The 11,417-nt window shown below is 36.8% G+C and overlaps 1 long non-coding RNA gene across 1 annotated transcript; it reads right to left on the bottom strand.

Annotated features, from left to right (window-relative positions):
- Positions 1–6,580: 6,580 nt before the first annotated feature.
- Positions 6,581–11,123, bottom strand: LOC141728684 (uncharacterized). Its single transcript, XR_012579830.1, has 3 exons — positions 11,016–11,123; positions 9,626–9,719; positions 6,581–6,957 (listed from the first exon to the last, which is right to left on the bottom strand). It is a non-coding gene; the product is annotated as an uncharacterized LOC141728684 (long non-coding RNA).
- Between the last annotated feature and the right edge of the window lie 294 nt (positions 11,124–11,417).

The raw sequence follows: 11,417 nt of genomic DNA on the forward strand, positions 1-11,417 counted from the left end.
TGCATGACCACTCATTGTTTTTAAAATACAGATGGTTATTTCTGAACCCCAAATCTGTTGCTTACACAGAGGCACATGGTTATAGCGGGTTCCCCTTTCCACCTTGGATGTGATTGTTCACAATTTTTTGTGATTCTAAGACTTCTATGAAAGCCCACTAGTCCCTGGCTGAGGTCAGCTGCTGGCAGACTGGCACAGTGCAGGAGGGCAGCCACCACAAATCATTGTGCTCTTACCACTATTTAGAGAATAAGCAGAGAGTATACATTTAGAGGAAATTTGTAAAGACAGGAACAGAGTATGCATATTCACCCTGGTGTTTCATATACAGCATGAATACTTTGCTGACAAAAGATAAACTTAGTTCTAAAAGGGCTTAACTCATTATGGTTACTGAATTATTCAAGTATTAACTGGAGGAATGGGGATTATAAAAAGAATGCTCCTAAATCATAGAATATTTAATCGTTTGGGTTGAAAAGGAACTTAAAGATCATCTAGTTCCAATCCACCTGCCATGGGCAGGGATACCATCCACTAGATCAGACCAGAATAAATCCTCAATGTTCCTCACAGACTTCCCTAATACTGGAAGAAATGCCAGTGTTCGGGGCAGAGCAGAGGAATACCTCGGTCAGTAGTTTGTTCCTGGAAGTTGAACATTTTGTGTGGAAAACAAATGGGTTTTGTGTTATTTTATGAGATTACAGATTAGATACCGCTAGATGGGACATTAGCTACAGCATGCCATGATACCAGGAAAAATCTGGGAATCAGGTAAATAGTCTGGGGTAGAGAATTTATCTGTAAGAAACACAAGCATCATACTTACTCTTACATAGTATTTTGAGAATAATGCCATCATCTTGCTGGGTATCCTTCAAAAGAGGGGCCATTAAATAGAAAAAGAGAAAATGTACATTTTTTAATATAATGAGAGTCAAGTCAGGCTCAAAGTGGGTGCCTTTCAAGTATGTGACAGGCCTTTTTTCTTCATGTAATGAAGTGATTTTTGCATTTGTTTCCAAGAAAGAGCTTCTGTGCACAGGTTTTTTTAACCATATTGGGGGAAAAAAAAATCCTAAAAAACAAAATGCTGAAAAGCCCAGCCCTCAACTCTAAAGCTATCTGTTTAAATTTCTATTGAGATACTTCTGTAAGATTTAACGTTTAATAACTTAGCTTCCTCCAATTTGGCAACTTTTGGACTACCTAATATCAATAAATAAATTACTTTTGGACTGGGTGTGTTTAATGAGTGCTTTATGTAAGATGCATGAGGCACCGCAAAAAGGCAAGGAACTTGTAAATGTATTGCATCCATAATGAGACAACTTATTATCTTTTGGCCATTTCCAGTCAAACAAAGAGTGCTTCTGAATATAAAAACAGCAGACAAACTGCAATTTGAAAACTATGGGACTCCCTACCCCTTAAGGGTGGGACACCACATGGATGAGTTTTATAGCTAGGGGAAGTGGAGAAGGAATGAAAGTCTTTGTGCCTTGTTCTAAGCATATAAAGCATGACATTATAAAAGAAAAGTCTTCGTAAAACCTAACTTTTCTATAATGCTCGGTCAGTGGTATATATGGACATGAAATTTTGTTTTCAGAGGACATCCTGATACATTTACAAGTGCAGAAGTGCATGTTTTTTGTGGTGGTTGAAGCATTTGTAGATGTGAATATCATAAGCTTTGCCTTTAGGCAAAAACTCTTAAGTAGATTTGGCATTAAAAAATGACATTGTATTCTTTCCCCATGACCTGAATCCTTTTAAACATTTTCATAAATGGAAATTAAATGCAAAGCCATTTCAGCCATCATTAGGAGCAATTAAAAGCATTTAGCACATTTATGGCTGTAGTTTATTGGGTTGGTGCAGCTCTGCGCTACATCAGCGTTGCAGCACTGGCTATTCCCCTCGGTGCAGTTATGCCAACAGCATGCTGGCACAGGAGTGCAGAGCCACAATCTTCCTCTTCAGAGCATAGATGGGTAGAGCTTTAGGCTTGTTCTCAAATGTATTTAGACCCCCTAGTCTATATTCTAAATCAAAGCTGTCTCTTCCACATAGCTAACTGATTCAAATGGGAGTGAATGTTCTATAGGATGTATTAAGTAGGTGTGTGCCCAGACACATAACCTTTTCTCCACTGCCTCACATCATTATACATTTTAGCCAGAGCATTTCTCTTAGCTATTCATCTCTCACAATTATGCTATTTAAAGTTTTTCTGTTCTGTCCCACAGTATAATTCCCTTAAGTACTAACTCATGGCCATTTCACTTTTCTACTGTGTACAACTTTGCTATAATACATGGACAGAAATGCAAAAGTACTTGAGTGGTAAATCATGTCTGTCATGCACTAAATATCTTGCTTTGGGTAACCCATGAATGCCTCAAGCTGTGTGAATTCCATGGCTTTACTCTTTAATGTCCAGTGTATTAACACACCGGTATGGAAATCACATCTCATACTAATCACTGTTTATTTTACCCCAGGAACAGAAAATTAGCATTAAAACTTAATCTTCTATGCAGAATTTTGCTTTGCATAGAATTTTCACTTGCCTTAATTCTTGGGTAACTTCTCACCTTGGACTTTTAAAAAGTAGAAAGCCTTTTTATTCTATGATGGTGAATACAACTCAGTGCTGCTGCAGCAGAGGGGTTTCCATCAGGTTGGATTTCCCATCTCAGTTCTTGATAACAGACCACCTCCTTTAAAGCCTCAGAGTGTCTTTCTGACTTCCATATTACCATACTTCAAACAAAAAAGCAAACTAACAAACCCAACTCTGGGTGCATTAGGATAAGCACACCCAGCAGGTTTCTCATTGAGAAGTGCAGAGGAACCCTGATTTTGCTGCTGGATATGAAAATATTTTGATGAGAGAAAATTATAGTTTCAATTGTGACTTCAGAGATGTTGAAAACTGAATTTTCCTGAAGGCTAAGATGGGATCTGAATGGGCTGGAAGGGTAATATTTCACTTTCAGTATAAAAAAGTTTCACCTACAGAAAAGTCTTGATCTGCCACTTCAGATAGCAGAGAAATTTAGAATTGCTTACAGAGCTTACTCTCATCTTTATCGTCTGCAGATTTTTTTTCCAAGTGGGCTTTGTTGTTTTTTAATCCCTGGTGATGGTGATAAGGATCACATAATAAGGAAATCACAACATGTAAAGGAATTATTTTTTATTTAGAGGGAAAAAATATGTTTCTCCAGATTTCACCAAAGCAAAACAAACCTAAACAAAGAAGCTTATGATTCTGAAAACTGGGTTTGCTTCCTTAAACATGATTTCTACAGAGTGGTGGGGAGTTTTTTACACTGCCTTTTTGGGGTCAATTTGTCTTCAGTTAGAATATGATTAATTGCTGAAAGGAAAGGAAAAGAACCTGTTTCTGTTTGATTAAAATGTTGTTGAGCATATTTACTATCTTATTCTGAAAACCAGGAAACTTAACAAAGACATTTCTATGATTCTACTGATTTGTTATCTGAACACTTTGTTCCTGAAACAGATAGCGAAACAAGCATTTCACCTTCCCTCTTTAGGGCTTTCACTTTCTACACATTTCCCTTTAATGCACAGATTTATCAGGATTTGCTAATGAAAATAAGTACAGAGGATTTCACTGTCTAATGGGCTAGAAAAACACCATGTCTCAATTCTGTGAAGTGACATTTGCCATCGTGCAGTGGCCTCTGCGGACCCTGCAGTCAGATTCTGTTCTCTTGGCTGGGTATCAGTGGGGAATAAGCTATCCTGGGACTGGTGAATGTCACACATGTGACATGCCTGCCTAATAAGCTCTTTGCAGCCTACTCCCTGGGGTAGTTCTCCTTGCTAGGCTGTGAATTGGCTATTCTACAGCTTAAGCTGTTGCTAAAATGAATGCAGCCTGAGGGACAGTGCAGCCCCATCTCCCCCATGAGCAGTCTCAGACAAAGCTTTCCAAATGGATACTGGAGGTGCTGAATAGAATAGAACAGAATAGTTTAATTTTTTCAGTCAGAAGAGACCTGCAAAATTCACCTAGTCTAAATGTGGCCAATAGTACCTTACCTTCTCAAAATCAAGGTCTTGGAAATGCTAAAGAAGTCACAGTGTGTGCAGAGACCCAGCACAGCACCAAAGCAGTAAGATTTGAAGGAATATCAAGCCTAGTTTGGTCCTTTGAAAAAATGTATAATTACCAGTGATGGAAAATTGCTCCTTCAAGTAGTAGGAAAGAACTTTTATGCTTTACTAGTAGTTCTTCGTCTGCTTACATCTCATTTTTGCAGCATGGAGCGTTACTAATTAATATATTCATGTATTATTAAAATTTGAGAAAAGATGCACTTGTATATGGAAAGCACTTCTAGGCAATTTAAATTAAGCTGAATACACAGCTGTGTATTCAGTTAAGATGGCACAGTACGGGCTTAAAATTCTGATCCCTTTTTTCATCTATCTTTCTGTCTCTGCTGATGCTTGTCCTCATTTTTAAGTTTCTGTGTAAATTTAAAACTTTGAGCTTCATGCTGTGGTTGTGTAATTTGACAGACTTCAAGACCGACTTTCAAAGCCATTTACTCAAATGATTTAAGCTACTGCTAAACTCTTCTATTTTGAACACCTAGGAATGAACACTTAGTAATCAGATACAAGTCATGCACATTTTTTTGCTAACTGTTCTCTTTTCATGTCTGTAGGGGAGATTGTTATTTTTATGAGAAGTTAAACATTAGTTAGTGAGTGCATCAGCATAACTTGATTTGCCATGTGGGTGTAATAAAAGCAGCACAAAGGCCAAGAAAATTTTCATTTTATGTACACATTAAAAGTTAACCTGCAGCCTTTTCCACTTTGCTAAAAGTCCAGCGAATACAGTACATAACTTTGTGCCCTGAGCTTAGCTTTTAGATGAAACCAATTTAATATTTATTAGTTGTTTTTCATGGTAGAGTTACCACTCAACACAGCTGAATGCAGGCCAGCTAATCATCTGACTTGATCCTTTATCATGAAAACCAGGTGAATATTTGTTTTTAAGTTCTTTTTGGTAGTCAAAGAGTCTGAGGAGGGAGAGGAAAATTGCTTGGTCTAGAGTGTTTAGATGAAGGGAGTAGTTGTGTTTAACCAGGGCCAGATTTATGAAGGGCATGCCAGTGTAAAGATTCCTGTTGGAAATGATCCATGTGTAACACCATGGTTTGACCTCAGTTAAGTCCACAAGACATGTCTCATCTAGATGGAAATTAGAAAAATTAAGGTAGTAACATTAAAGATCGAAAAAAGCTGACCTGTGAACACTTGTGAATCTGCTCCCTAACTCTAAAAACTGCCTACTGGGTTCTTTTTTTCTTAAGGCTATTCAAGTATTCTCACATTTCTTCTGTTGTTTTATGTAAATAAAAATCTATGCTTTAAAAACAGAAAATCCCTCTACTGCACTGACAGCCTGTGTTTACAAATTTCTTGATGCCCTTCAATGTCTCATCATAAAATACAGGAAGGAGACGTACTTGGTTTAAATATTATTTTTTTCAGGCATTCAATCTTAATCCCATCAAGGTACTAAAAAAAAAAAAAAAGAAAAACAGAATCAAGGAAAAGATAATCTACTACTCACGTGGTCATAATGCATATGAAATAATTGTATTTTTCCTGCTTTTCCTTAGCTCCCTGTGATTTGATTTTGTTTTGGCACAGTGCTTGTTGTAATAACCTATAGACTGCTAGCCTTAGAGGGTGTTCTCATCTATATTTGTGGACTTGCTATAATACTTGATCCTTCAAGTTTTCTTTGAACTGCTTGCTATGTACACTTATCTTCAAAGTTATAAGACAACTTGTTTGTCAAACTTGACCATTTAAAACTTTTTACCTTCTGTTTCATGCTGGATTTAGAAAGTTATTTGATTTGTTGGGGTTTTTTTCTAATCTGTAACAAATAACGTTTTCTTCAAAATATTGTATTCAAATTTGGTAAATAGATAATGAAAGAGCTTTTGTCTTTAAAGGTGTGATCCTTGAGAAATCTAAGCCAATATTTTGCGGTCAAATTTCTTTTTTCATGTTGATTTTACTTTGTGGTTATAACTAGCAATATAAATTATGCAAGGGAATTCTGGTTGCATTAATACGTCTCTTAAAAAACCTAATTAAGGCATCACTAAGGGAGCAGAAATCTTCCCATTTGACTTCAGAGGTCAAGGCTCCAGAAATGTTGTTTAACCCATGAAGAATCAGCAGTGTGAAGGAGAATTGGTAAATGAGCAAGAATGAGGAAGTATGGATTTTTTAACATTTTTGTTTGCTTTTTTTTTTGCTCAGGCTGCTGTTTTCTGACTCAATTTTCTTTACGCAAAATGAAACAAAAAAGGAAGGTAAATATATTGAATCTGCTGAAAATTTCAGATGCAATTGTTTATGTTTGCACCTATGTTCTTAGCAAAAGTGTGTAGTTCTTAGAATGAGCACGGTGCAACTTGCATCATCTGTTCTTGTAAATTACTTGATAGGAAAGCAAAAGGCCATAAGAAGGCATGCATATGTGGAATACTGCAAGGCCAACTGTTGCCATTTTTTTTATTAAATGGAACATCATATATAAATAGTCTGATTCATGTGCTTCATATGTTTACAAACATATAAAAGCATTTGGGAGAACAGAGGAATTGTGACTGTGTCCTACATGATTAGACACAGTCAGTTATTTTCTCACACTTGATATTTACCTTTTCAGAACAGATTTTATTATACTATTTTTCATTACATAAGATTTCACTGGTGGAGACTGACGGGAGGGTCACAGGTTTCAGTACAGCAAAATGACAGTTGAAATAAGAATTTGGAGTTCATTCTTCTGCGAACCTATTGTGACTTGTAGGTGTCTCTGAGCAAGACAACGGGTCTGTGAATTCTCTCTTCTTGCTCTGTATGGCATGACTCCTGCAGTCATTTAATAGATAAAGAACATAAAAATGAAATTAGAAGCAGGAAAATAAATACAGAAACATTTCCCCAGTAAATTGCATATATTATACACATATAGATATCTATATCTATATAATCTATGCACATACACATATTTAAAGGACCATTTTTTAGGTGATTTGTACAGTTCCCCTGTGAATAAGGTACTCTGGCACTCTCACAGGCAAACTCAGTTCTGCCATCTCTGCCACTTAGAACCTCTCTTATGAAGATCCTTCGTTTAATGTTTATTTTTCTACTAAGGTGTCACCCCTCCAGCTTTATGCAGCAATACCTTCCTGGATATCTTATGAAACAAATGTGGAAATGTATGCAGAAAATTAGGTGCTATATTTCAAAACCATTTGACCAATGAGAAATTCTTTTCGGCTTGGAAAAAGAGGAGAGGGAGAGGAAGATTGTCACCTTTCTCAGAGACACCTGACCATCAGCAGAGCAAATCAGGATTTACCATGTTACCATCTTGACCTGGCTCTGTGTCTGCAAAGAAGCTGATGTGTGATGCCTCTCTTCTACCTCCTTCTTCACTCACTGTTAGAGATTTAATGAGTGTCTTTATATTCTGTGATAAGGCCTTCCTACTCTGCAAATTCTATTTGAAAGTGAAATAGTGTCAGAGAGTCTTTAATAAGTATGCTATATTTTTCAAGGTGTATCCTATGTATTTCAAAGCACCAAAATCATCTTTGATCTAGGTTTACATCAAATATTAGTCCAAAAGTTATTAGTTGTATTTGTTTTGTTGCTATACTCCCTTTAGTTCAGGAGCAGTGTCACTTTTCATTTCACAACTCTGGGCACTTGCTTTTGATGTCAAAAATTAAAATGAATTTAAGAAAAATACCAGAGGAAAAAAGGATAGGTCTACTGTTAAACTGAAACTTTCTAGAAGGCACATTAAAATCAAGAGAAAGTCCTGCTGATTTCTCAACACAGACAGTAAGTTAAATTTTCTAGTAATTTAGGGAGTAATAAAGTAAGAGTAATAATAATAAGGTAATTTAGAAAACCTTTCGATATGGGATGCTAATTGTGTCTGACACATTTTGGTTTTGAAAACATTAAGTTCATATGCAGCAAACAATTTAGATATTATTTTCTTCAGTATATTTTCTTCTGTGTTTGTTCTTAAGACTTTTCTTAAAGAAAGCATAATGTGAGGGTAGATGCAGAGGAAGATGTGAAGGACTGAAAAAGTATCTTCTTTTTGGATTTTAAAGTATTTAAAATCCACAGGAGCAAAGAACCTGCACCCCAATGGATCAGGGAGAATAGGTACCTATGGACACATTTCAGGTAATGGATGCTTGCTATACAATATAATTGTGTATGCTGTGAATACATAAAGAATAGGATCTGCACTTGAGCTGAACTCAAGATGATGTGGCTCACAGTAAAAAACAAAGAGTGAAACACTCTGCTTCTTCCTTCAAACTTGGTGTCTTCCTGGAAGCTCATCCTGTGCTATGGCAAGATTGCCTCTCATTGACATTAGCAAAACCTCTAGAAACAGATACCAAAAATTAATTAAAAATCTCACCAAACTCAAAAGTGTCTTGTATCTCATCTGCTTTATCTACTCTTAAACAGCCTTTATAATTCAACATCAGATTCTGCCTTTTCAACTGTCTCAGAAGGAAAATAAAGAAGATGAATGATTGCTTTAATCCTTAGTTTTGCTTCTGCTGCCTGCAGTGACTTCCCTGGGGAGGTTAGCATGGATGGAAAAGTGATGTTCTCAGGGGAGGCTATTGTGAAAGTAAATTAAACCCCTAACTGTGCTTTCAGTCTTTGTACTGTACTGTTCACATCTATCCCACGATTAACATCCTTCAGCCCTAAACACAAATGTGGAAACATCATTTCTGTCCTTAGGCAATTATACAGAATATAATTAATCTAGCAAATTCTCAAGGAAATGTCCAGCTTGGTCAGGCAGAAATGTTGCAAAGGGGAATTTCCAATGGCTGCATGATCATTTGGCTTGCGAGAAATTAATGAGCTCCAAGTAGAATTTTTCCATTACCAAAAAATCCAACCAAAGTACTATTACAATGTCTGAATGTTTTACAGGTGAATCTTTCTCTACTCATAACTATTCCCTACTCTAGAGAGGAGAGCAAGTAATTTCAGAAAGTTCCTGGAGGTCAGGGAGATAAGGCCACACAGCCAGACTAACTTTGTGGGTGGTAATTTCCAGAGGAAGAAAAATATGAAATGCCAGACCTACTTCTGCAGTAAGTGTCTCACAGTGGCTGCTGAAAGCTTGTTTGTGTTATTTGGTGTGTGGTAGAGCTCTCCTTTGTCTGGTACTGTTTTAACACATTGATTAGTGCTTAGGTTTGTGTAATTACTTATATCTTTAACACTCAGGCTCCGGGGCTTTGGTCACTGTCTTCCAGACAGGCAAAAAACATGAAAGTTGGTTGTACAGAGCAAAATAGCTCAAATACAGAGCTCAACATTCAAATGAGAGTAAGTTTCAAAGTATGCAGAAAAATATATTTTCATGTGCAAGTACCTTGCTTGTCCTGGTGAAAAATCATCCATCTATGCAAGTGTTAAGTCTAGTCTTAGCCCAGAACACCGTGCAAGGGAAACAAGATTTCTTCCTGCTCTATACCTGTCAGGTTTCTCGGTATCCATCCAGCAGGCAAGAAGTCCACAATTTAATTTCCCTTTCCTTTTTCCACTTCCTTTGTTCTTCTGGACACTGTCTGTTAATGAAAATAGAAAGGCTCTGTTTTCAATAGCCAGTGAAGCAGATCACATCCAAGCCCGGCCCTGTGCAGCCTTGAGATGGTTCTAGTCCTTACAGGTGAAAGTGAGAGTGAAGGAGAGAGAGCTCCCTTGTACTCCATCTCCATCAATAATTCCTGCCAGGGCTGCTTCAGCTGCAGTTAGTAACCCCATCACATAATAGCTACACAGCAATTTCTTCTGATCTAATGTACATAAAGCCCTTGAGCACAGGCGTGCTGATTCCTCCTCTTTTCAGGGAAAACTATCATTGCCTATTTGCCTCTATGATCCCTATATGATTGCTGTGCTCCATTACTGATTTTGCAGTTTGAGTTGCAAAGAGAAAGCCTCTTAATATATCTTAATCTAATGAATCATACAAGTCATCCAGCCACTTGGCTGTTGGTTAACCATTTCTCACAGTAGTATTTTATACATTAAGATATTTTGGTCTTTCAATTATAAAAGGTTGCTAAGCAATGTACTGTATTTACCCCAGAGGAATGGGATACTGTTCTAAAATATTCCCTTAGTTTAAAAATTTCTTGTCTTTAAGAAAGAATAACAAATAACAAACAGAAACCTGTCTTCCCGTCTGCTAACAAAAATTATATTTGATGGTCTATGATTTATTCTTTCAGCAAATATTCTTTCCATTTCTTTGCTTATGTGCTATTTTTGATCTAATACTTACAAACGAATTATTTCCCCAGACTGGAATGTATTTGCAGGTTAGAAAAAACCTCTAACTTCTTTATTTTCCTGTATTCTCCCTCCTTTTCTCTTAAGCATACATTGTGGAAAACAAAATTTCTCTGATATTATATTTTATCATTCCAAACCCAAGCAACATGATCCAGCTTTTCAAATACTTAAATAACTAGTACTCAGTTATTTTTCAGATTATTAGAACTGCAGTATATCCTCCCATATTGGTGTTTGCATTTCAAAATCCTGTAGCACCTCTGGACATAGCTTTGTGAAGCAGTGGAGTCATTAACTCTTTAGGAGAATCAGACCCAGTGGTACATTGGAATGCATTTTTCCATGTTATTCTGTGGATTTTTTTTCTTCATTTTCGTTACTTGTCTTTGGTCTCTCTCATCCTCTGAGATGCTATATCCACTTAGGAGCCACAAGGACATTTCTTTTGAACAAATATTTTTGGAGATTTATAAGCGATGAGCAAGAAAGTGGTAAAACATATACGGCGACTAACAAAAAAAAAAAAAGGGGAATTTATAAAGAATTTAGAAGAAAGAGCTCTCTACCTGCTTATCCGGACACACTATGGATTTTGTAGAAATGCATTGTCTTTTGAAGAGCACTGGCATTAGGTCTCATTGCTGTCTCTACTTTTCATTTTTGTCAGATCTGAGAACTGCAAGAATGACAGTAAAATAAAACAAAGGACCCATTTGTCATTGTCTCTACTCATAACAGCACATCCCTGCCACCTTTGGGAAGCAGCAAGGGATGATATGGCACAGGGAGCCATAGAGCTGGGAAAGCACACTTGTCAGGCTTGGCAACAGTTGCATACAGGAGGTACATCTGTGGTGTCTCTGGTCTTGTGAAGATTCTTGAGGCATTTTAACCCATTTTAAAATGTAATTTTGGTTTCTTGAAAAAAACCAATGTAGCTTTCCTTATCAAGCGAGGGTATAGCAAGT

The sequence above is a fragment of the Zonotrichia albicollis genome, chromosome 3 (genome assembly GCF_047830755.1).
Source record: "Zonotrichia albicollis isolate bZonAlb1 chromosome 3, bZonAlb1.hap1, whole genome shotgun sequence".
Classification (NCBI taxonomy): domain Eukaryota; kingdom Metazoa; phylum Chordata; class Aves; order Passeriformes; family Passerellidae; genus Zonotrichia; species Zonotrichia albicollis.